General features: G+C 39.9%; 1 protein-coding gene across 3 annotated transcripts in view; it reads right to left on the bottom strand.

Moving 5' to 3' along the window:
- Nucleotides 1-25474, bottom strand: part of ARHGAP6 (Rho GTPase activating protein 6) — a 460565-nt gene that overhangs the window by 139720 nt on the left and 295371 nt on the right. The gene's annotated exons all lie outside the window — the stretch shown is intronic.

Here is a 25474-nt window from a genome sequence, read left to right as displayed (position 1 = left end):
TAATTTTGGGGAGTGAGGGGATGCAGATATTTGAAGAAGTAGGTGGGAAATCTCTTTAAATACCTAAAGGAAGATGACCTGTCTATGGTGGCTTTTACTCTAACTCAGATAAAACTAAACCCGACAGACTGTCAGATGTTTTTTCAGTGCTGGGGTTTTATAGATTAAATTTTGAGCAAGAAGTTTCCATAATCAAGCATAAAATCTTCTCCCATTACAGAAAGCTCTTCCAAATGAGTGAGAAATAGCCAATAAAATAAATGCCCTTTATCCATATTCATAAACCCCTACTTCTATGTATATGAGATTGTATAATTCTACTGGCTGTATGTATTCAAATGTAATTCTAAGTTCTAAGTGCTGTTGCTAATCTTCTGAGAAGCAGTGAGGTGGGAATGCTGTGGGTGGGGGGCCAGGAGACCTGGGTTCGCGTTCAGGCTCTGCTCTCAACGAGGAGATGGTCTTAAACAACTTGCTGCAAATTTATGGGTATTTCCCTTCTTCAAGATAAGAGAAAGCGACTAAGTCAGATCATTTTCAAGCCTCTGTTCAAGTACAAAGACCATAGTTTCCCAATAAAAGAAAATTATAACATATGCCATATACAGCTTCAAAATTATGGAGAATATGGGGCAGTACTCTTGAAAATTGATTGTATCACAAGTAATCTGGTGCTCAGAGTTGATGATTCCAGTCTAAGCTAAATGTTCCCTCTTTGTATAGAAAATACATTTATTTATCTCTTAATAGTTAAAAATACATTTGTTTACCTCGTTATTAATAGTTAAGGCTATGAGCTTCCTAATGTGTTCACATCCTGCCAGAGCTATTTATGAATGGGTGACTTTGGACAGGTAGTTTAAACTTTAAAACTTCTGTGCCACTCTAATAAGTTTAATTAAAAATAAAAATAGGCCCTGGTCGGTTGGCTCAGCAGTAGAGTGTTGGCCTGGTGTGTGGAAGTCCTGGGTTTGATTCTCGGCCAGGACACACAGGAGAAGTACCCATCTGCTTTTCCACCCTTCCCCCTCTCCTTTCTCTCTGTCTCTCTCTTCCCCTCCCGCAGCCAAGGCTCCATTGGAGCAAAGTTGGCCTGGGTGCTCAGGACGGCTCCAAGGCCTCCACCTCAGGTGCTAGAATAGCTCCAATTGCAACGGAGCAATGCCCCAGATGGGCAGAGCATCGCTCCATGGTGGGCATGCCGGGTGGATCCTGGTTGGGCTCATGCTGGAATCTGTCAGACTGACTCCCCGCTTCTAACTTCTGAAAAATACAAAAAATTTTTTTTTAAATAAAAATAGAGCAACAAAACCTCCAGTGTAAAAATAGAGTATAAATATTGATAGCTTTGTGAAGTTGTTTTATAAAAAATAAAGTGATGAGGTCAGAGCTTGGCATGCAGGAAGTATTCAAAAAAAGGTAACAATTGTTATTTTACTATTTAATAACAGTTTTAGGTTTTCTGACGACAGGAGCCTCTCTCCTGGATACCTCATTTCTAATGTCAATGAGATAACCAAGAAACTTTGAAAATTACAGTCAGAGGTATATGGCTGTACATTGTGTTGGCACAACTGAAGTCATACGTGTTATTGTAAGTGGTACTCACTAAGAATATTGTAAATTATTTTAATTGTTCCTTTTGCTGTTTTTTTCAGGATTAAAAGATCAGAAAATGAGACAAGAAGTGAAGTAAAGACTTTAGTTGCTTTTAGAATGACACAATGATTTGTGCCTAGAATCACTTTACTTAGGAAATTCTGTAACTAAAAATAAGTACCATTAGCAAACAATAAAACTGTTTTAAAAATTATTCACGTCTTTGTGTTGAATTAAATTTAAGGCCTTGGCCAGTGGGCTCAGTGGTAGAGCATTAGCCTGGTGTGTGGTTGTTCTGGGTTCGATTCCCAGAGTACAAAGGAGAAGCAACCATCTGCTTTTCCACCCGTCCTTCTCCCCTCCCCCCCACAGCTATGGCTCGATTGTTTCGAGTGCATTAGTCCCAGATGCTGAGGATGGCTCTGTGGAATCTCTGCCTCAGGCACTAAAAGTAGCTTGGTTGCAAGCATGGCCCCAGATGGGCAGAACATTGACCCTAGATGGAGTTGCTGGGTGGATCCCAGTTAGGGTACATGCTGGAGTCTTGTCTTTCTATCTTCCCTCCTCTCACTTAGAAAAGAATGAATAAAATAAAATAAACAAATTTAAAATTTCATGTCACTGAGAGAATAGTTTATAATGGCTAGTCTTGAATAAGAGAGAAACTGTTCATTTATTCCTACAAATTGACCATTTTTCAGGGAAATGAGTACTGTATTTTTTTAGAAAAAATTTTAAAATATGCTATCTCAAATATTTTTATTTTTTCTTTAAAATTTTTTTTATTTATTGAATTTATTGGGGTACAGGTTGCAAGTGTACAACTCAATAAAACAGCATCTGCACTTCACATCATGCATCCATTGCCCCAATCTTTTTTTTTTTGTATTTTTTTTTTGTATTTTTTTGTATTTTTCTGAAGCTGGAAACTGAGAGGCAGTCAGACAGACTCCCACATGCGCCCGACCGGGATCCACCCGGCACGCCCACCAGGGGGCGATGCTCTGCCCATCTGGGGAGTCGCTCTGTTGCAACCAGAGCCACTCTAGTGCCTGAGGCAGAGGCCATGGAGCCATCCCCAGCGCTCGGGCCATCTCTGCTCCAATGGAGCCCCGGCTGCGGGAGGGGAAGAGAGAGACAGAGAGGAAGGAGAGGGGGAGGGGTGGAGAAGCAGATGGGCGCTTCTCCTGTGTGCCCTGGCCGGGAATTGAACCCCGGATCCCCGCATGCCAGGCCGACGCTCTACCACTGAGCCAACCGGCCAGGGCCCATCGCCCCAGTCTTTTAAAAAAACAGTTTATATGTTAGTAATAATAGCTGATAAAGTAAGAAAATTATAAACATGTACTGTCAATGAACCTAAACCAAATGAAGGAAAGTTTATATGAAGAATTCTTTACATTGAAAAAGATAAACTCTTAAGAAATGCTTATATTACAAAACAAATTAAGACTGGGAACATGGGCTTTATACTTCTCACCACGTTAGAAAACAAAATCTGGACTTTTGATCTTATTTAACTGAAAAAGATTTTTTAATGAAATTATGTGATATGAATAATAATCTCCTAAATTTTAAATTATTGAGATAATTACTTTTCTTAAGAAAACTTTGGTGCTTCAAATAATCAATAATTTTGTATATATCATTTCACTTCATAATCTTTAAGATGGCAAATTCTATTATATAGTCTTCAAAATGTTAACAGATGCAGAAAAGGGACTCAGACAAAGATTCCTTTCTCGCTCATCTTTATATTTGAAACCATTTTTCCTCCTACACCCACACAAAACTATAAACAATGTTTTCAGGGTTCATGTTACACAGCACCCACAGTAACTTTATTCCAGTACTTTTATGATTAAGGCCCCTTAATCATTTTCTGGAATAAATAAACATAACTTTACTGGGAGCATGTGAATATTCAAACAAATAACTTGATTTTTAAAAATTTAGTTTGAATACAAAAGAAAGCTTTTACTCAACTTGTATGGTGAAATTCTAATCAATTTAGTCAATATTTATTAATCACCCTCTCGGAAAAGGCACTATTCCAGGTCCTAGTGGAAACAATAAGTCGCCATCCATAAGTAATCTAGAATCTACCAAAAGAATAGAATAAATGCACAAATAATAAGAGAAGGGCTAACAACAGGAACACTGTAACAGAAGTATAGTCAAAATGCTCTGGTGACTATAGTAGACATCATTAGCTCGTTGTCCAACAGCTTTCCACGCCACTCATTCCCTGTTAGGAAAGCTAGCATTAACCCCAGCATCTGGCCTTCCCTGAGCTCAGGAGAACTGAGGATTGGCTATTTGGGAAAGTCATTAACAAAAAAATTCTCCCTTTATAATAACTCAAGCAATACATATGTGTGTACACACACACATAATTCAAATCACATTCGGAATTATAGGTAAAATGTCAGGCTTCAGACTCTAAAGACTAGTCACTATGGAATGAGATATACCACACAAGATAATTTTCACAAGAAACTGAAACTTGTGTATTAAATGTCCAAACGTGTTTTAATATAATCATTTTGATGGTGGTTGTTTATAATGAACATTGTTCTACTGCATTAAACAGTGTATATTAACCACAACATAGCATCTTCTTGATGGTCCAGAATGATACTTATGAACACCCATCAGTGAGGTGTGTTGTTGTTGCCTTGGAAATTCAGAGGTAATAAGGCACTTATGCTTCTTTTAAATTGTTTTGTACAACTCTCTTATTCTGTTTGCTCCTTTCTGCTCTTGGTTATCGGCAATTCTTCTTTTAGTTAACGTGTATTAACATCTTCTAATATGTGGCTTACTTTGTGTATGTGTGTACAGATAGACATAGATATAGACATAGATATAGATATAGATATAGATATAGATAGATAGATAGATATAGATATAGATAGATATTCCTAACAAAATAAAAGACATTGGCTTTGGAATTGCTATTCTGAAAGGCCCACAGTCACTTTGAGATTATTTTATTTCTTGATTCTCTAGCCTAAGTTTTTTTTTGTTTGTTTGTTTTTTTTAATTTTTTAAATATATTTATTCATTTTTTTTAGAGAGGAGAGAGAGAGAGATAGAGAGAGAGCAAGGAGAGAGAGAGAAGGGGGGAGGAACTGGAAGCATCAACTCCCATATGTGCCTTGACCAGGCAAGCCCAGGGTTTCGAACCGGCGACCTCAGCATTTCCAGGTTGACACTTAATCCACTGCGCCACCACAGGTCAGGCTATTTCTTGATTCTCTAACTGTGACAGATAGCCACAACTGACAAAACTCTGACATGTAGATGTCACCACCTACGGTAACATAACTGATGTACACTGAATGAAACAGCGCTGCTGCCTGACCTGGGGTGGCACAGTGGATAGAGCGTTGACCTGAAACACTAAGGTTGCTGGTTGGAAACCCTTGGTTTGCCGGGTCAAGGCACATGTGGTAGTTGGTGTTTCTTGCTCCTCCGCCTTCTCTCTCTCTCTCTCTCTCTCTTTCTCTCTCTCCTCTTTAAAATGAATAATTTTTTTAATTGAGCACTGCTAATTCATTAAAACTCAGGCTTAGTCAGTTGTCCAATGTTGCATTTATTTGAATCAAATATGGAAAAAAATTATTGGCTATCAATGACCAAGACTCAAAGTCCAGGCTGAAATAAATAGCAATAGTGATCCTAAATGTACTAACAAACCCAAACTTAAACTTAAAGTATTCTTAGATTAATACAGCAAAAGTAGATTGTTTACAAAGCCGTGCTATGTCTTTGAAATTAAGTGAAAAAGACACATAAGTAAAGCACCTCAAAGAAGTTCTCATCTCAGTCCCATGTTACCAACAAATTTGAAATCTTCTTTGCTCTGCTCTCATTCATTTTTTAGTGAGGACTTCTGTAGACATCATTTTTTCCAGAGTGTAAATACATGTCTAGGAATTAGCCTAAGCGAGCCATCCAAATGCATGGAAAGATATGGGCAAAGCGTTGAACACAGCATTATCTGTATCCATGAGAAATTGTATTTCACTTCATTTTCCTGTCTCTCCGAAGGAATACTCTGATAAAAAGGATGCTTTAGAAAAAACGTTATTAGTGGAGAAAATGTGATACACTAAACTTTAAGATCAACACTGCATATCATTTGGAAACATTATACATGACCATAACATGTAAATAATTGAAACACACACATAAATGTGCAGAGAAAAAACTAGGAAGTAAGGAGGTATAGCTGTTTGCATGAAGATCCAAATCTTCCACAATAAACATAAACTACATTTGCAATCAGAAACAAATTCAATTTTGAAATGTTCATTCTCCCTTTCTCCTGCTTCATTCCAGACATGCCTCCTTCCTTCAGTTCCTTTTGATGTGAACTTTGGAGCTTGGTGGGTCCCCTTCAGATAAATCTCAAGTACAAATCAGTTTATGTGTGCTTGATTGTTCAGAGAAGGATTTTGCCCAAAGAAAGGTGAAGGAAAAGGAGCAATTGGCTTTAGTAGGAACAAAAATGAACAATGCAACCAAACAATTAAGGAGAGATGTGAGTTATGAAGTGAAGAACTAGAAACAACACGAACAAAACAAAACAAAGAAATGACCATGAAGGCAGCTCCTGCTGAAATTCTGCTGAAGGTTAACTGGGTTCAAAGAGCAGGCAGGTCAGAAGGAAAATACATGTCTAAGCCCTAAAACCTTAAAGAGCTGGGGGCTTGCCATGACTTTTCACATTAAATGAGTTTTCTTTTGATTCAAATAATGCCTGAACTACTTGCTGGCTTAAAACTCATCAACTGTGTAATTTTGTTTTGAGGTTGCAACTGGCTAGCATATAATTCTTTCTCTCCTATGCTTAATTACATTGGGTCTGAATCATCTGAAGAGTTCAACCTCAACGAAGAACAGCTCCAATTAAGCAATAAATGTTCACAATTCACTTAATTAAAAGGGCAACGGAAAATGAACTCTAATGATCTAGTTTCCAGAATGTGTTTCCATAACCACCTATCTTGATAGATGCATTGAGGATGGAGGCTCAAAGGATTACTTGGAACTAACCTCCACTTTGTCAGACACATTAATAGTTGCCACATATCCTAAATCAAAATCCAGCTATGCAAGGTGATAATACATTGGGATATTTGAAATCACCAACAGCCTTGCATGAATCCCCATGTGGCTATTCAAAAATAGAAGAATTAAAATGTAATACAATTTACAACTCAGTTCCTTGGTCACACTAAATGTGGTTTACATGCTAAAGGCCACATGGGTTCGCGGCTGCCATATTGGAGCGCAGAGATAGGGAACATTCCCAGCGCCTCCGAGGGCTGCCCTGGGCAGTGCTGCTCTCTGCACTGCTTCCTGAGGTGGAAGAACAAGCTGTATGAATTCAGAGACTTAAACAACAGATGAAACAAAAACAGATTTGCTGGTTCAAACCGAACATGCCAACTATCCCTAACAGGTCACTGTCCAAGCATTCCAGGAGCCAGGGTCCTGTATGGGAATTTTTTAAGAACTGCAGAAGTGCCCCTCCCTGCCGCAGGTTGAGTCACACACAACAAAATGCATTTCACTCTAGTTTTCATTTAAACAGATGAATCCAGAGCTCAACTAAATGAAATGTTCTGCTTGTAAGAGAAACTTTCAGATCCAAAGGAATGGCCGTTTATTTTCAGACATCCACATTGCAGGTAGAAGCCTGCGGCGGCCCTTGACCTAGGGTTTCACTGGGAATAAGCCAAAGGGTAAGCTGACAGAAAGATTAAAGTAAGACAATAACGTCATCTCTTATCCAGCCCTGAGGGTGCTTGACTGCCTGTAAATATCAGAAAATATTTACATTCTTTCCTATTTTGTGGTTCAAACCAACGCGCAACAAGGACAAATGGGCGCGCGTGCGCACACACAGAAACATCCCAGTGAGCTTACCTGGAGTAAAAGGACAAGGTGGAGACATGTGCCATTTGAGTAGCATGACATTTTATATGAAACTTCTCTCCATTCTAACCACTTAGAAGCTAAATGGTTAGCATTTCAGTTACCATCAATCACCAAGGCACATTACACTTCCTCCAATATAAAATGCTATCAAGAAAACAAAGGTCAAGTTGCTGATTTTATTTACGAGCAATGTCCTGTCAATCACCTCTCCTCGCAACCTGACACAAAATACTGACTTTTCCCATATATCTGAAGTTGGCCCCTTAGAAGGAAACAATTGCTGAAAATACCAAGATTGCGTTTAAGGCCAAGACTTTAAAAAGAACAAAAAATAGCAAACAACTGTATTAATTTTTTAAAAACATCAAATAGCTCTAACTGTGAATAGCTTAACATGGTAATTACAAGAGAAAAATGATTTCAACCAATTTCTCACATTTCCAGAACAGAACATAGCTGCGTTCCATATTGCTTCAATAAACTAGTCACAGCCTGTTTGTTGTGAAATGCTTGTTAATTGGAGCTTTTACTTTTTGTTTGTAATTTGGCTCATCATTCCTATTGTCCCCTTTTGGTCTAGAACCTCATCAGCAGGGGTCATTGGCTGACACTCAGTTATTCAAAACCACTTCCCTGCAGGGAAGATCACCCTGGCCTTCTCTGAACTACCTGACTCATCTAGCAGATAAACAATCCTTGAGGAACAAGACTGGGCTGGGAGCGAGGAGCAGGGAAGAGGTTAAGAGACAAAAGAAATACTCAGTTGGGTCCCAATAAATCATTTGCCACAATAAATCATGTGCAAATCATCTATCAAAAAAAGTCAAGATCAATAAAGCCCCCTTAGAAATAACACTGCCCTATCATCAACAAAAAATAGCCCAGGGGCCTACTTTTTTTATTAATAAAAAAAAAAAGTTTTAAATATCTTCCTCGGAACAGCCAAATTTTGTTTTCTTCTCCAAAGAATTTTCCATGCTTCCAATTTGCTGGTGGAATGTGGGGGCTCTGGGGTGAGAGAAGTGTCCACATCAGGGCCCAGAGGGCTTCCCACTGTGTGCGGGCTCCACAGCCAGACTGCCTGGGGTCACAGTCATGATCTTCGCTTATCTGCTGTGGAAACTTGGACAAGGTTCCTAGCTTCTCTGGGCCTCAGTTTCCTCCTCTAGAAAATGGAATATCCATCTGAGTCCTTTCCTGTCAACAAGCCCTTGGCTCTGTAGTCCCGCAAAGGGAACATTACACAGTTGAAAACAAGAATGACATAGAATTGGAACAAAACATGTAAAATTTATATGCCAAAGCCTCCAAAGTCAAACACATCTGTCATTTATCATTGTGCCATCTCTGACAGATTGCCACCTGAACACTTCCCTTACTGATTGCTGCCTTGCAGCATCCCTGCCTCTATGGTCTGACATTCCCAGAAGCTGTTCTTTGCCACCCTCAAGAGTATATCCTCCAGGAGGGTGTGATGGGATACACAAGGCTCACTGAATGCCAGAGCATTAGACCTCTTCCCTCTGAATGTCGTCCTTCCCCTCCTTTGTAATGCCTGGTCCCCATTTATCATGACTTTTCAACTCTGATTCTCCTGTCTCCCTGGCATTGGTCACAGCTCAGCTAGTTCCACATTAAAGATTTCCTTATATAAGTGTTTTTATTTTCTAGAGCAGTGATTGTCAACCGGGGCAGCTATGCCCCCTGGAAACATTTGGCAATGTCTAGAGTCACAGTGGAGGGTGGGGTGGGGGATACAGTGGTACCACTAGTTATTGGTAGGGAGAGACGAAGGATGCTGCTAGTCATCTTGCAATGCACAGGACAGTCCCCACAACAAAGGCTGGTCCAGCCTTGAAGGTCAGCACCACTGAAGGGAGAAACTCTATTCTAGAAAACATGCCAATGTTGAATCAGGCTGTATGTTCAAAAACTAACATACATAAAGAATGAGACTTTGAACAAATCTAGATGTCTGTGTGCATTTTTGAAACAATTAAGAAAGAAAAACCAAGAGTTAAAAATCTTAAAGTTGGTAAACTGGATCTAGGACCTCATTACAGTGGGGGTTTCACTTCCTGCACCAAGTGTATCAGCCCAAATCTGAACAGCGTGGGGAGTGACCAGAATGTTAAAGAAACTTTGCCAGATGAAGAGATGGCTGCCCCGGATTAGGTCAGCTGATGGCTCTAAGTCACAGCCATTCTGCAGAAATGGAAATAGTTATTTGTTCCTTATAAATTACTTAAAGGTGAGAGTGATATTTGCTTCTTGAAAGGTGACTTAAAAGTGGTTGTGTTACCTGAGTAATGAAGAGAAGAAACATAAGCAGACCATTAGCCATTAGTGGAACTGCTGACTTAGAGCTCGCGCGCTCCTTTAGTTTGCCTGGGAAGGGTCCTGTTTGGGGATTTGCTTGAACTTGGCCTGATCATGAGAAATAACTAGTTTTGTCCATAGAGTGGGTAGGGATCTCAGATGCCTTAATTCTCGTGATGTTCAGAACCATCACTCTCCAACAGTATTATCTGATAAAAAAATAAGAAGGTTTTAGCGAAAACACCATTCCCAGAAAGCCTCCGATAACCATGGAGGTCACCTATCTGATGGACCCATGACGCAAAACATCCTATCTGTGCAAATAGCAAACTGCAGACATTCCTCCGAGGAAGATTAAGCCTCTCCTCCTGGCCTCCATCCACCACACATCGGGAAAATGGCTGTATGTAAGCATCAGCTCAATGCCTCCTCGCCTAGGGACTGTCTTGCCCTGGTCCAGCCGGGCCACAGTGCTCAGGGCTCAATGTACCCCGGGATATTGGCGCATGCCTCCATCTCAAGTAACAACTGTTTCTTCTTTGGTCTCCCTGCTAGCTGGCAAGCTCGAGGCTGATTTGGAAAAATACCTGGGAACTGGTTAGTGTCCTTAATATCTGCTCACAGAACCATCATTAGCATTAAAAAAGCCATCATATTGTAATATACAATTAATGATTATAATAACATCAAACATTTACTGGATTCTTCTTATAGTCTAGGCGTGTTCTAAGCACAGGACATATATCCCTCATTTAATTCTCACAACCTTACAGAGGAAAAGTTGTCTCTAACCTAACTTTACAGATGAGGAATTGTCCACACTTTAAACTTTATAAAGAAATGAGGCACTTCTTAAAACATACACACCCTGTCCTATTTTTCTTTTTTCTTTACGAGTGCCATTTGAGAGGTAAACTAATTTGTCATCTGCCTCTAGGATCCTAACTAAAACAGCCTGTATCTATTTTTAACAGCAAATACGAATTCAACTGCATCAGAGTCATGAAACTTGTTTCCTTTTGTCACTTAATTTCTCTGACCCATTTGACCTCCCAAGGAAGCACTAAGGTGGTAACTGTAAAACAAAAAATCCTCCAGAACCCCCAACCCAATAACTCCTGTGCCGCTGCGATAAACCAGCACCGGCACCGACGGGGAGGGACCTCTGCCCTTACGGGAGTCATCACCACACAGGGCAGCCCTGCCATGGCAACCGGGAGAAACCCACGCAGCCCAGGCCCGGCTGTGCACCTAACCTTGAACAGCCCTCACTTCTTCCTTGGTTCCAGAAGAGGGACTAAAAACAAATAAATGCAAGTCCGAGTCCTCAGAAGAACGGCAAGGTGCTGTCTTTCTGTCATTGATTCAGGCAGAGAAAGCTACAGTGGGAACTAATGGTGTCTTGTTAGAAACTCCAGGCCTTGGCTCTCCTCTCTATTATCTTCCTTGCTGGTAGCCCACTGAATGCATATTCAACACATAGAAAAGCCGTTCAAAGTGGCATTATGAAGTTCACCAGAATGACCAGAATAGGAAGGCTGCTAGTATATTCTTACTGTGATACTGAATCAGAGCTAATTGGCTGGCATACTCTCTGTACCTGGCATTTGACATCCATATTCAAATATATAAAAAGGTTCAAATATCTCAATAGCTCCTTGCATTGTAGTTTCTATGAATGTTAGCTCCCAAAGCAACACTCCAAACTGGCTCCTTCCACACATCCTGAGTAGGAAAGAATATGTGAATTTGCACAGCTGCATGCAGTAACAAATTCAGGCTCAGAAGGCTTACACAATGCCATTTTTGCCCCGTAATAATGAACTTGGGTTCAACCTGGGCTCCACAATAATTTTTTAATATAAATTTGAAAATAGGCACAACAGAGCAACTTCAAAATTTCCAAAACATTTCTTTTTAAAGAGAGTTGCAGATTTTTAGAGTACTTATTGAAACTTGCTAAAATGTGCAATTCCTATCAGCAAGATTTACAAAGACAGCTGGAAAATAAACGACGATTTTACTGCCTGTGTGGCTCATTTTTCCACAGATAGAAAGAAATGTCCTTGGTTACCAGTAAGAGGTATCCAGGAGCCTGCTACCACTGCAACCCGAGTTGACTTATTTTATTATTTTTAAATTTTTCATTGAATTTCTGATGCATGGATGGACCTGGTGAGTTGACTTATTTCATAGTTGACTTATTTTATTAGTGTAAATCATCAGAATCATGATATTAAGTCTTTGCTGTCCTTCAAAATGAAATCATCCAACAGATTGTTAATATAGGTGATTTAAGAGCAATAAATTTGCTCCCAAAGCAACTTAGTTTTCAATGAATTAAATACTATATATTTCAATTATTTCACACATATAGTAGCACATGTGTATATGACAAAGAGGGGGAGAAATCTGAAGTGGCCTGTCACACAGCCCAAGGTAATAGATGACAGTCCTGTAGGAAGGCCTATGACTCACCTTCTGAGAGTTAATAAATGCTCCCCAAATAAACTAATGTCTAACATGATACTGTCTGCTCCTTTAGGAAACATTTAAAGAAACTTCTACTTGTAGTTCTAAGAAACCAGCAAGTATCTCAGCTCTGTGAACACATCTGTAATATTCTAAGTGAATAATAAGGAAAGGCAGATTCTGAGGTTGTTTCTATGAAATCATAAAAACCCGGAACCATAAACAAATAAAGTTTGGATGTGAGGGGGGGCTTTTCAGACCCCTGGCTCCTGGTGCGTTCCCGCTGCGGGTTCGTCATGTCTCCGTGCTCCTTCCCCGGCATTCGGCGCCCAGGATGCACCCTCATGCGAGACAAATCAAGGTCCAAACTGTTCAAGTGAAGTGACTGGCCAAAGAAAAACGATGCATGAAAAAGAAACAAAACAAGACAAAAAGACTGAAAAAATGAAAGCTTAAGATGGTGAAAATGATGCCATAAAAAGCAGGCAGAGATCCTGCCGAGACCCGGACGGTGTCCCAGAAGGGGTCCTGCGCAGGTGCTGCTGTCCCGACCTTTTGCACAAACTGAGAGTGAAAACGATGCGAAGGTGGGGGCCAGAGGGATATGGGGCAGCACGTTTAGAACCAGATTCAGGAAAGTCAGAGCCTGAAGATTTTCCATACAGGGGGTTTTTAGCAATTAATCTGGGATTCTTTGCACAATTCATTATTTTTGACCACTGCTGTGTGTTCCAGCATTATGAGGATGTAATTCTTTTTATGCAGTTGCGTACATTTTTCTTTGCCAAATTTAATGTGTCAAATAAATGAATTCATCTAATTAAAAAAAAATTCGGTTTTTACCAGAGGCTGCAAGCAGGAGAACCAAGGCGTTCCGGTTTTCTGAGCCACATCTGGCTCTGCTGCGTGAAGCGGCCACAGGGAAGAGGCAAACCCCACTCTGCGGTTTCACATCTGTGCCCGCAGTACTTGTAGATGTCATAGAATCTTGACCCTGCATCATATTGAGAGGAAGGCCAATGTCTGCCTTTGTCCTAAGTTATATAGTACCCTATGATCCAGACCCAAGGACAGGCTTAAAAGCAAATATCCAGCCTTGGTTCTGTCACGGACTAGGCAGGGGACCCCACCATAACCTGATCCATTCTCTCTCTCGGTTTCCTAATCTGTTACTGAAAAACACTGCACTAGAAGGCCCGTAAGACCCGTGCAACAGTAACAAATAAGCCAATATGCATCTTTAAAGACAAATTGCATCGATTTTAAAATGCTGAGAAAATAGCCAAAAGGAAAGGTGCAGGAGAAATGGCAGACAGCACCGAGATTTACTCTAAGGTTTCAATAAAATATGAATATCTTGACAACATCCCACATTCCAAACACCCTGGATCAAGGCTCTGAACCCTCCTAAAGCAGTGGGCAGAGACATCTTAAGTGTCATTTGAATGATCGGAACTTTGAAGTTGAAAGAGATTCAAGTGCTGAAATAAGTGGAGTGAATCCCTCCAAAGCTCACTCTTCTCCAACTCTTCCCTGCTGCGTCCGCCTTCCCTGGATACTGCTAGGATAACGACCTCACGAAGTCTTGTCTTCTCGTCGTATTGCAGAGGCCCTGCCTAACTTCATGCACAAAACAGAGCCTGAAATGCACACGCACTATCTTCTTACCTCTCCAGGGTCCTTACACCTCAGCAGCAGCAGCAGCTCCAGGCAGAACTGACCCCCCATACTCCCACGCAGAGGCCCGGTCTGGTGTGGGAGCGGAGGAGGATGGAGGCAAGGACACTGCTCAGAGAGCTGGGGGAGCCAGGCCAGCAGGCTCCTCAGCTGGAATGCATGGCTAGAGGCCCTGGGAGGGAGCAGGCCTGGGGTCACTGTGATCCTCTGAGTCAGACACCCTGGGGAGCACTGGGCTCTAAAAGGCTTCCTTGGGCATACAAGGCTGAGAGGCACCGAGCACTTACTGGGGGGAGTGTCTGCACCTTCCTTACAAAGTTGATGCAAATAGTTACAGAGCCTTTTGCCAGTTTCCGGTAAATGGTAGAGATACAATACGGTAAAGGGTAGAGATACAATATGAATGCTGAACAGAACAAGTCATTTCAATGAAAGGCTAACTCACATATCTGATAAGGGACTTGTATCAAGAATATATAAAGAATTCTTACAAGTCAATAACAAAAAGACAAACAGCCTGATTTTAAAGTGCGCAAAGGTTCTGAATAAGCATTTCTCTGAAGAAAACATTCAAGTGAACAATAAGCACATGAAAAGGTGCTGAACACCATCAGCCACCAGGAAAATGCAAATCAAAACCACAATGAGATACCACATCACACCTAACAGAATGGGAAAAAGAAACGTTGGCGAGGACGCAGAGGGAGTGGAACTCCTATATGTTGTTGATGAGAATGTAAAATGCTTTGCAAAAACAGTTTGGCAGTTGCTCAAAATGTTAAGTATGTAGCACCCATATGACCCAGCAATTGCATTTCTAGTTATATACTCAAGAGGACTGAAAATATATGTTCACACAAAAACATGTACACATAATTGTTCATGGCAGCATTATTCAACAGATCAATGGGTAAATAAAACGTAGCATAGCCATGCAATGCAGTACTTGGCAGCTATCAAAGGGAATGAAGTTCCGATTTATGCTACAACACAGATATTCCTGGAAAACATCATGCTAAATGAAAGAAGTCCGACACCAAAGAACACACACTGTATGACTCCATTTATAAAAATGTTCAGAACAGGCAACTCCATGGAGACAAAACAATAAATTAGTTGTTGCCAGGGACTGGGGGGACTTGGGTAGTAATGACTAAGAGGGATGGGCTTGTTTTTTTGGGTGATGAAATTGTTATAAAACTGATTGCAGTGATGGCTGAACACCTCTGAATACACCATTAAATTGCAGACTTTAGCCTGACCTGGGATGCTGACGTCACTGGTTTGAAACCCTGGGCTTGCCTGGTCAAGGCACATACTGGAAGCAGCTACTATAAGGCGATGCTTCCCGCTTCTTCCTCCTCTTTCTCTCTTCTCTCTCTAAAAATCAATAAATTAAAAAATCTAAAAAAACATACACACTTTAAATGAGTGAATGGAACAGCATGTGAATTATATCTCAGTAAAGCTGTTACACTAAAAAGAAATGCTAGTGCTCTGCTTTGCCACAAGCATTCCTCAATTCCATGGAGCTCTTCTCAGGTCATCATCACTCCTGTAGACTCACCTACGTGGCTTGGCAGGGGCCATGGTAAGAGTGGGCTGCCATCGAGCATGGAGCTGGCCCCTGGTCCTCTGGGACCCTACTCCTCAGCTTCATGGCTAGGCCAATGGTAACAAGGATTCTGCTCCAGTCGTGGTTTTTAGCCCATTCCTCCCTGAATTCTTCGGTAACTCCCTTCCCAGTATGCCTACGGTTCCCATTTCAAACTTACAGTTGTATCCTATGTGGCCACCACCTCCAAATAGGGTACATGTGACTTAAGCAGTGTGCCCTTACAGCTCAGTGACTTCTTATGGCTGATTTCAGTAGTTAATTGTCACCTTTCACCTTCCCCCCCCCCCATGGAAAAAGATCTATTTTTTGTTGAGCATTTTAAAAACAAAGGTATTGCCCTTCGGGGATATTCTGCACTTTTACTATTATAAGTAAAAATAAAATTAGCAGGTGATGCCAATAAAGGAAGTAATTCAATGAAGAAATTACCACAGTGATCATGGGGTTAAAAGGAATCAACATTCTTATATAATTTTATCATCCACTAAGAGAAGTATATTAGAATCACTGACATTTTAATCACTTTTGTAATTTAAGTTTTATCTCTCAATTACAGTTACACTCAACATTATTTTGTGATAGTTCCAGGTGTAGAACATAGTGCTTAGACGACCATAGACTTTACAAAGTGGTCCCCCTGCTGTTTCAGGATGACACATTTAATTATTACCATTCATTATTATTTGTTTTTGCATCCTTCATCTTTTCAAACCATCCTTGGGCACAATGGGCCAATGCCCATGAGCATTATTTTCTTAATGATAACTAGTTCCATCCTGCCCCGTACTCTAAATTTTGTTTGAATCAGTGTATTCTGCTATTGGATTAAAGTCTTAAGACAAAGGTTTGCTAGTGGCCCAAATTAGCTGCAACGCACAGTATCTGGTATTTGTCACACTTTAGACCATCATGTTATTTTTGCCTATTCTAAGTTTGTCTTAAAAATTTCCACCTTTAGCCATCCTTAAATTATTCACTTTTTAAGTTGGTACCATTGCCCTCTGAGGGATGGCAGGGGAACTATGAAGGAGGAAGCATTCCCATCTGAGGATAACCAAGGACACAAATGAATGCTTCCAGAAGACCCCGCCCATGTTCATTCTGGGCTGGAATGTCCATACAGGCTCTTTCTCAAACACACTGGAGTGCTGTGGGTAGTAGAAGTCAGATAATAAAACTCAGAGGAACACTCTATGTTACTTTTTAAGGCAAAAAGTGGGGGGAAATCAAAGGGTTTAACAATTTTATTCACTGGCTTGCATTCAGCGACTCTGAAAATTTGGCCACTGCTCAGGTTTGTGAATTTCGATGGAAAATGAACTGTGTTTGGCAAGCTTAACCAAATATGAGGCTGATAAAAAAATGTTTCATGCTTTCTCAAGACCTTATGCCACTAACTGTGTGGGATTGGAAAAACTGTTCAAATGTCAATTTAAACACTGTAAATAAATGATTTTCTATACCCATATGAATTAATAAAATCCTCTTGATTTCAGACCACAACTTGAACTAAAGTTTCTTTGAGTTTTAATTAGGAAGTGTTTCACTGGGAACATGGACTTCAGATTAGGCAAGTAAAGCTCAGTAGAGTTCTGTTTTGGAATCAGAAATGTTCATGTAATACTTTATGAAGAATTGACTGAAAATTTAATTGACATGAAGGTTGTTAGGAAGCAGGTCTTGAACTAAAAAAAAAGAGGCCAAAAGAAATAAAATATTATCGTAACAACCCAAATCATTACATAAAAGAACAGTGTGGTGAGTTCCGTTGCAAAGTTCATGACTTGTGAATATTATCTCTCAACCAGCCATCTCCGAGTTTTATAGAGTTGGCTATCCAATTGCCTTCTTGACTCTTCTATCTGGTATCTCAGGGTCATCTCAAACTTCACTTTTCCAAACCTGAACTCCTGACTTTCCCTCCTGGCAAATGTCTTTGTAGCTAAGCCTCCTACATCTTAAGAGCTGTTTATAAGTATTTTGCCTGGCATGCACACCTGCTCAATAAATGTTGTTGATGATAATGAAGATGATAATGAGTTTCATGCACTCAATTTGTTGAACCAGAAACCAAATAGTTTTAAAGTTTTATTCTCATCTTTACTTCCTGCCCCACATTTAATCCATTCCTGGGTTCTGTCCACTCTGAGTCCACAGTAAATCAGAAACCTGAACTGTCCTCTCCAACTCCACCTCCATCATCCCACCTCCAGCCTCCATCACATTTCTCCCAAACACATTTAACAGCCTTCTAAACAAACCAACCATGTCTACTCTTGCCCAATTAATAGTCCATGAAGGAAACCAGAATGATGTTCTGAAACATCAATTTTCATTACTGAGATGTATATACAGTGTGGTGTCATGCATTTATTAAATATATTAAACAAGCTTATGAGGTAGGTACTGTTATTACTTCCATTTTGCAGGTGTGGGATTGAGCAAAGAGAGGTTGAAACATTTCCAGGATCACTGTGCCTCTAAGAAGGAAAGCCAAGTTCATACCTGAGTCATCTGGCTCCAGAGCTGAGTTTTCAACTGCTGTACAAAGCACCTTGGCATCCGCAAGCGTAAAAAAAACAACAAGCAAGCAAAGACTATCTATTCGCTTCCATTGCACGTAGACTATAATCCATCTGCACTGGACCGCCCTGTGCCAAGAGTCCGGGCCTGCCTCCCCTGCTTCCTTCCCACGCCTTTCCCTTCCTCCTGTTCTCCTGACACTCAAGGACAAGGCAAGCTGGGTCCTGCAGATGGATTTCTGCCCATGCAGAAGTTCCCAGTGCCTGAACTGCTCTTTCTAGGCATTTTCACAGGACTGTTCTTCCTCCCTTATCTTAGATCCCATTCCCTCAGAAAAACCTGCTGTGACCTTCCCAATCAGAAGTTGCTGTTCCCTGGCTCCTCGATCAAACCACCATGTTGGTTTTCTTCTCAGCACTTATGTCAGCTATAATTGCTTCCATATGCTTCTCCATTTGTCTCCATATGCTTCTCCAACTGACTGTCTCGCCCACTGGTCTGGAAGCTTCACAATGATAGATAATGTTTATGACCTATTTTTCTACTATCTACTAGCATCACGTTTTGTACAGAGTAGGTGCTGAGACAATTTGATGAATGACTGTATGAATACAAGTATACTTTAGTGATGGGAGAAATTCCCACCTGGTCCTTAGATTCTCCAAGCAGGATTGCAGGATCAGAATTGTAACCACCGGGGGAGGCTTTTTATCAAATGTAGATTCCTAGGACTGTGTTATTTTAAGCACTTACGTTTGAGGCCTATCACCTACTTTTCTAAAGAATTTTTTCTAATTTTGACTTTGACATGATTTGGCAATGAGTAACTCACAGAATTCTTGTCTGGTGTGCTTTTTAAAGTAATCATTGAACGTTTTCAAGAATACTTGCTAAGAGAGAAATATGTACATTATAAATTGCTTTTCACATGTGATAAGATTGTTAAAAGTATTCACTGACAAGGAAATGGATACATACTATGTTTTTAGATATCTAGGTAAGCATTTAAATAATTACCTTGGGAGCCAATAATTTCCTTTTTAGCCTGCAGACTCCACCATACAACTTCCGGGGCCCAGGAATCTGCATTCTAAAAAAACCTTGCCAGAAAATTTAAAGGCCATTTTTTTTCTAGACTTATGGCTATTTTTTTTAGAAAAATATACAACCAATATCTAGTGCCCACTCTTTAAATCTGTGGTTTAATTCTGAGAAATCCAAGATGTTTCACATTAATGAAAAAATACACTATTATTTGGTATTAAGCTAAGTCTTCAGAAATGCAGATTATCAATAAGTATTTTTGGTCAAATAAATCATCTTTGGTTACTATCTTCTGTTAGCCTGAATGTACACATGGGAATAAAGGGGCAGATGTTCTTCGCTTTGGAGGGGAAGAATGGGACATTTGGCCAGATGGAAAGATTAGCATAGTTAAGAGCCATAGCCCATAACTTGCTTGTGTTTTAGACCATTAGTGAATAATATTAAGAAAATTTAAGTCAGGAAGAGGCTTCCTGGATTTCTCAAAAGCAAAGGCAGCTGTTTTTTATCTTTTAAGGAAAGATATCTAAAGCCCAAAACATGACAGAAGAGTTTAAGTCAAAAAAGAAAAATTCAGCCATGTTTGTGATGCCTTCAGCTTCCGTAGCCCAGTCTTTCTCGACCCCGCCTCAGTGAGGCATCGGCATCCGGAAGCACTGTTCTTACCAACATTATCAATAAACTTCACAGTGCTAAGACCTCTGAGCAATCCTCAGTCTCCATCTTACTGGACTCACCAGCAGGGCAACCGCCAAATTTACCCAAACCAGAACTCTGAGAGTCGAAGTGGGTGCTATTGATACATACACTAACTGATGAGTGTGCATTCATTACCTAGGATTATCCTAGCAAACAGACTCAGCACAGACCCTGGTTCTGCAAACAGTCATTTTTTCTCATTGAAGGCGATTTCCCTTGAGCAAATCTTCAGAGTGTCAGTGAGGAACTTCCAGTGATATCTTTTTCTAGAAAAGTATTAATAATGCAGACTATACAGAAAAAAAAATACAGGTAGAAGAGCCTCCCTAAACCCCATCGTGAGGACTGAAACTGCTACAGAGAGTGTGTTCGTTCTTCAGTGCCTCATAGGGTTCCTAATGATGCCTGCATTGTATTCACAACAGACTAGTACCATAGCATGAAGTGTATTTATTGTTCAGGCAGACAGTGCAGAGTGGCACACCTGGGCATTCGGGGACTGAGTGAGCTGACTTTGGTAATAGCAGCCCTCCTGTCCATGACTGGTTCTGGAAACAAAACCAAAAGCCATCATTCTTCTCTACCACCAGGGGCACAGGAGGGAAGGCAGCTGGAGGTTTCGACAAAATGTTTCCTTGAGCCTGACCTGTGGTGGCGCAGCGGATAAAGGGTCAACCTGGAATGCTGAGGTCCCTGGTTCAAAACACTGGGCTTGCCAGGTTAAGGTACTTATGGGAGTTGAAGCTTCCTGCTCCTTTCTCTCTCTCTCTCTCTCTCTTTCTCTCTCCCCTCGCTCCTCTCTAAAATGAATAAATAAAATCTTAAGAAAAATGTTTCCCTGAACATAAGTAGGAGACACTAGACACAGGAAGAGAAATCCTCTTCTTCCTGTATGCCAGGCTTTTGCAGTCTCAGTGCTGGTGACATACTGGGCTGAATCATTCCCTGTTGTGGTGGCTGTCCTATGTCCTGTCAGATCTTTAGCAGCACTTCTGGCCTCTACTCACTAGATGCCAGTAGTAGTATCTTTTCAGTTATGACAACCAAAAATGTCCCCACACACTGCCAGATGTCCCCAAGTGGGGACAACCTCAAGTTGGGAACCACTGGTCTAAACATGGTCCGATTAAGCCCCAAACTGCCGGCTTCTCCAATACCAGCATAGAGGCACTTAGAGGGACATAAAGTGAAGAGAACTACAGGGAAAAGGGCCAGAATTGCTAGATGAAACCTACCATACCTGTGGGGTTTTGGTGACATGAGCCCCTAAAATTTCTCTCATTACTAAAACTGGCTCAAGTGGGCTTTACTGTTATTATCAGCAGGAGCATCAAAGCACACTGCTTCATTACAAGGCATTCTACAGCTTGGAGCAATGACCCAGGTCCCACCTTAGGGCAGAACTCTGTGGGTTCCTTTGTATGTGCAGAACCAAAATGAAGTGTCTCATCTTATCATTTGTTAATTGCTGCTTATTGACACTTTTTATGGAATTGTAGAAGTTTGAAGCAGGAAGGGATGTTAGGAAGGAGAATTAAGCTAAAACCTATATCTATGTTTATCTTCAAAGGAAGAGTTTCAGCAGAGGATTAAGCCCTGTGCCTCCAAATATCAGGAAAAGAGCCATTATCCACTTCAAAACACTTCCCGAGCATGATGAGTCACTATATATCTTGTATAAAAAACGAAGGCAGACATCTTCTCATGCTGCACACACTGAAATATTCCCTTCTCCTTAAACAGGAATTCCACATGGTTGTAAATTATCTACTTCTACAGTGGACTTCCTGTCATTTCTGTGGGCAGAGCTGTCCTTTAATTTTATCATCCAGCACTATATATATATATATATGAAAAATGATGAACAAATAGAGCTGGCATAATTAGTGGACTGCTAAATTCAGTGTGTGGGAGGAGAAGGAAATGAAAAAATATCTATTTCTTTTATTATTTTTATTGTTTTAATAGTATTATTCTGTATTTTCTTTGTTTATTATAAAAGCAAGGCAAGCTTATAACGAAAGAATACAAAATACAGAAATAAGCAATATAAATAATATTAAATAATATTTAATCCAAGAATCAATGACTGATTATGGCTTAGAGAATATCCTCCCAAACATGTTTCTTACATATTCAGATTTTCTCCCTAAAAAGCATCCTATTATTTCGAAATCTATTCTATTGTGTTTTAAAGGTCACTTCTATCAGATATTTAACTTGTGCCTAATTTATCCCCATTGTAAATGGTGCTGCATATGAATCATTTGGCTGAATATAAGTTATATATACATGCTCAAAAACAAAAATGTAAGGGGAAAACAAAAAATTCTGAAAATGGACCAGTGCTGAGTATAGCACTGGCCGGTATTCTATCACCATTTGCCTGCAGATCCAATGACAGAAAGCAGCCACAAAGGAGAAAGGGGAGAGAAGAGCCAGCCAGTCTTGCAACGAAGGAAACTACCCAGTTGACAGACACGATAGGGCCACCCTATATGAACCTAATGCCAAATAGCTACATTTAAATATATATCCACATATATGTGTTTATATCTGAACCCATATTTGTACTCATATGTTTCTATACTCATATCTATGCCTGCACCTATATATATATCTACCTGTAACTGTACCTGTATATCCATCCATCCATCCATCCATCCATCCATCCATCCATCAGTGGTTCTCAAACTTGAATGTGCATCAGAATTCCCTGGAGAGCTTGTTAAAACACAGATTCCTCTACATGCCCCCCTCCAGAGTTTCTGATTCAGTATGTCTCTGTCAAAGTATAAGAATTTGCATTTCTAGTCGATTCGCAGGTGATGGCGGGAGTCACTGGTGTGGAGACTACACTTTAAAAAGTGCTATATACATTCCCACCTGTATCTTTACCTCTACCTCGTTACCAACCAATATGTCAGTGAATATATGGTTACCACCACACTTGAACTTCTGTCATCACCAGTTGTTAATATAAGCCAGTTATATACTATACAAAACAGGTAACATGGTGCTTTCAAATATTCACCACTTAATTTAATAATAAAAAATTTAAGCTATAAAAATGATTCCCACGTATCTTCTTCCTCCCAGGAGAATAGTTCAATTGTGATACATTTCTTGCTTTTACTTGGTTTTCACTGCCTTTGGCTTTTAACTTGATGTATTTACATCTTAACGATTCAAATTTATTTTCCAAACAGTGAGATGAAACAGGGACGACTCAAAAGCAGCTTCATTTTTAAATTGGCCAGGCTTTTGTAAACAAGCTCTTGACTGAACAATTTATAATTCTCTAAACAGTTGGGGGGAAAATATCACACAGTAAAGCAGATGTTATTCTCCTAACTTCATTTTTTTATTTTATTCTTTATTTTCAGGTCTACAATCATTGTCTATAGTACTGAACCAATCACATTCCTCTAAGTCGATTTTGGCTTTGCTGGATGTTAACCATGTTAATCATACTCAAGATGTGGTTCAAAAAGCAAAGCTTCTCAGAGGCAGTTCTGCGCCCTGACTCCTCCTGCTAGTTTGCCAGCGCTTGATTTAAGGGTTGTGTTGGCACACATTTGCAGCATGCAATGGGAGCATCATTCCCCAGATGCCAACATTAACCTAAATAAAGGCTAGGACAGCACCCTCTGAGGGTCAAGTTAAAGAATACGGGCTGGGTTGACTCAGACCTCAATGGGTACCAATTAGAGGGAGACAAGACATGGACACGAGGAATTGTAATTGGTTGTTTAAATGGATAAACAATTGAGAAAAAGAGGCGTTCTATGCTGGTGCAGTTGGGAAAATCTTTATATTCCATTTATTCAAATATTTTAGAAACAGAGCTTATTTCTCCAGAAATCAAAGTGCAGACATCGAAAAGGAGGGTCAATTTTTACAGATGAGGTTAAAGCAAAGACTGTCTAGAGCGAGAAGTCAATGTGTGACAAGAGAAGGAATAATCCCAAGAATGATGAATTTCACTAATGATTATAAATTATGGCCACCTGCAACCTATCACGAATGTCTTTTACGATGAGAGAGCAGAGAGACTGAAGAATAGGGGAAAAAAGAAAGCTTGTGCCCTAACAGAGAAAAGGAAGGTGTGTTTTGGCCAGTTCAGAGAAAATAACTCTATCCTTATTAATATAGCTATAGATAGGTATATAAATAGATAGAAAGACAGACATGCATACATCCAAACACACACATACACACATTCAGACTTTATGAAATAATTCCAACTTATATATAAGATCCTTGTTCCCATTAAGTATGCAAAATGCCTCTAATTGCAAATATTTGAGCGAACAGCCACGGAATGAATGATACACTCAGCAAACACTGAAATCAAGCTGTCACTAAAAAACTATGTCACAGAAGAGACAACTCATAGACTGTAGTAATACAGAAATCTGCATTTTAACAACTATGGCTGTATATTCGTGAGTGTTTGTTTAAAGACATGTGTTTAAAGAGAATTTACTGGAAGCATTGTAATAAGAGAAATGGGGACTGCTTCTGAAAGTTTTTTTGATGCAACAATTGGCCTGTAGTTACAGTTTGTTTAAAAAGCTATTCTATTCGGAACAAATTTCGTTGCAAAATAGTATTTGGAAGTAAAATTAGTATAAAAGGCAGGAAAAGCAAATGTTTTATGAAATGAATATATTTTCTAAAGAAATGTACTATTTTACTTACAAGGAATGGTGAGATAAATGCTACTCACAAGTAACTTCTCAATAAAGTGAACGAATGAATAGAATTCATTTAAAAACTCAGTTGGTTCTCAGCTCTTAGAGTTTGAGAACTTCAACAGATATAACACATGCATGCTCATTCTCAGATTAGTGTAATCCTATTAAAAACAAATGTGTGAGAAGAAGTTATAACTGTCCACCACACCATAACGTGCAGTTTGTCTACAATTGTCATGGCAGTTTCCACATTGTTCAAACTCAGATTAAAAGCACAAATAAGACACAAAAGCAGATATGCAAAACAAGTTAACATTAGAAATTCAAAAACATTTGTCACAGGACTGGAGTGAAACTTCTTACTCCCATCATTAATATAAACTGACCTTAAATATCAAAGCTGCTCATATATTACTGAGAAAGTTTTATGAAGGAATTCGGGAAATTGAGATAAAGAAGCCATTAAGAGATTATCTTTTCTTTATACTGTGATGGGACATACATGAGTAAGACAGTTGGTACGCCCACTAAAACGCTGATGCCAACTTTAGAGTTGCAAAATATCCCAGGTTTGTGGAAACATCTCAAGAAATTTGGAGGGGCATTAAAAGTATTCTAGTGAATCTACAGTAGTCAGTATCTCAATCTAACTACTCTTGACATTTGGGACCAGATCATTCTTTGTCATGGGGGGCTGTCCTGGGCATTGAAGGTTGTTTAGCAGCATCCCTGGTCTCCACCTACTAGACGCAGATAGCAAACCATTCACCCCCAACTGTGAGAACATCTCCAGATATTGGCAAAAGTGCTCCAGGGAGCAGCGTTTATGCAGCGTGCTAGTACAGACTTTACACCAACTGCTTTGATCAAC

This window comes from Saccopteryx bilineata, chromosome X (genome assembly GCF_036850765.1).
Source record: "Saccopteryx bilineata isolate mSacBil1 chromosome X, mSacBil1_pri_phased_curated, whole genome shotgun sequence".
NCBI classification, from domain to species: Eukaryota; Metazoa; Chordata; class Mammalia; order Chiroptera; family Emballonuridae; genus Saccopteryx; species Saccopteryx bilineata.
Note: the sequence above shows the minus strand (reverse complement) of the source record. Positions and strands in the feature narration are given on the sequence as shown.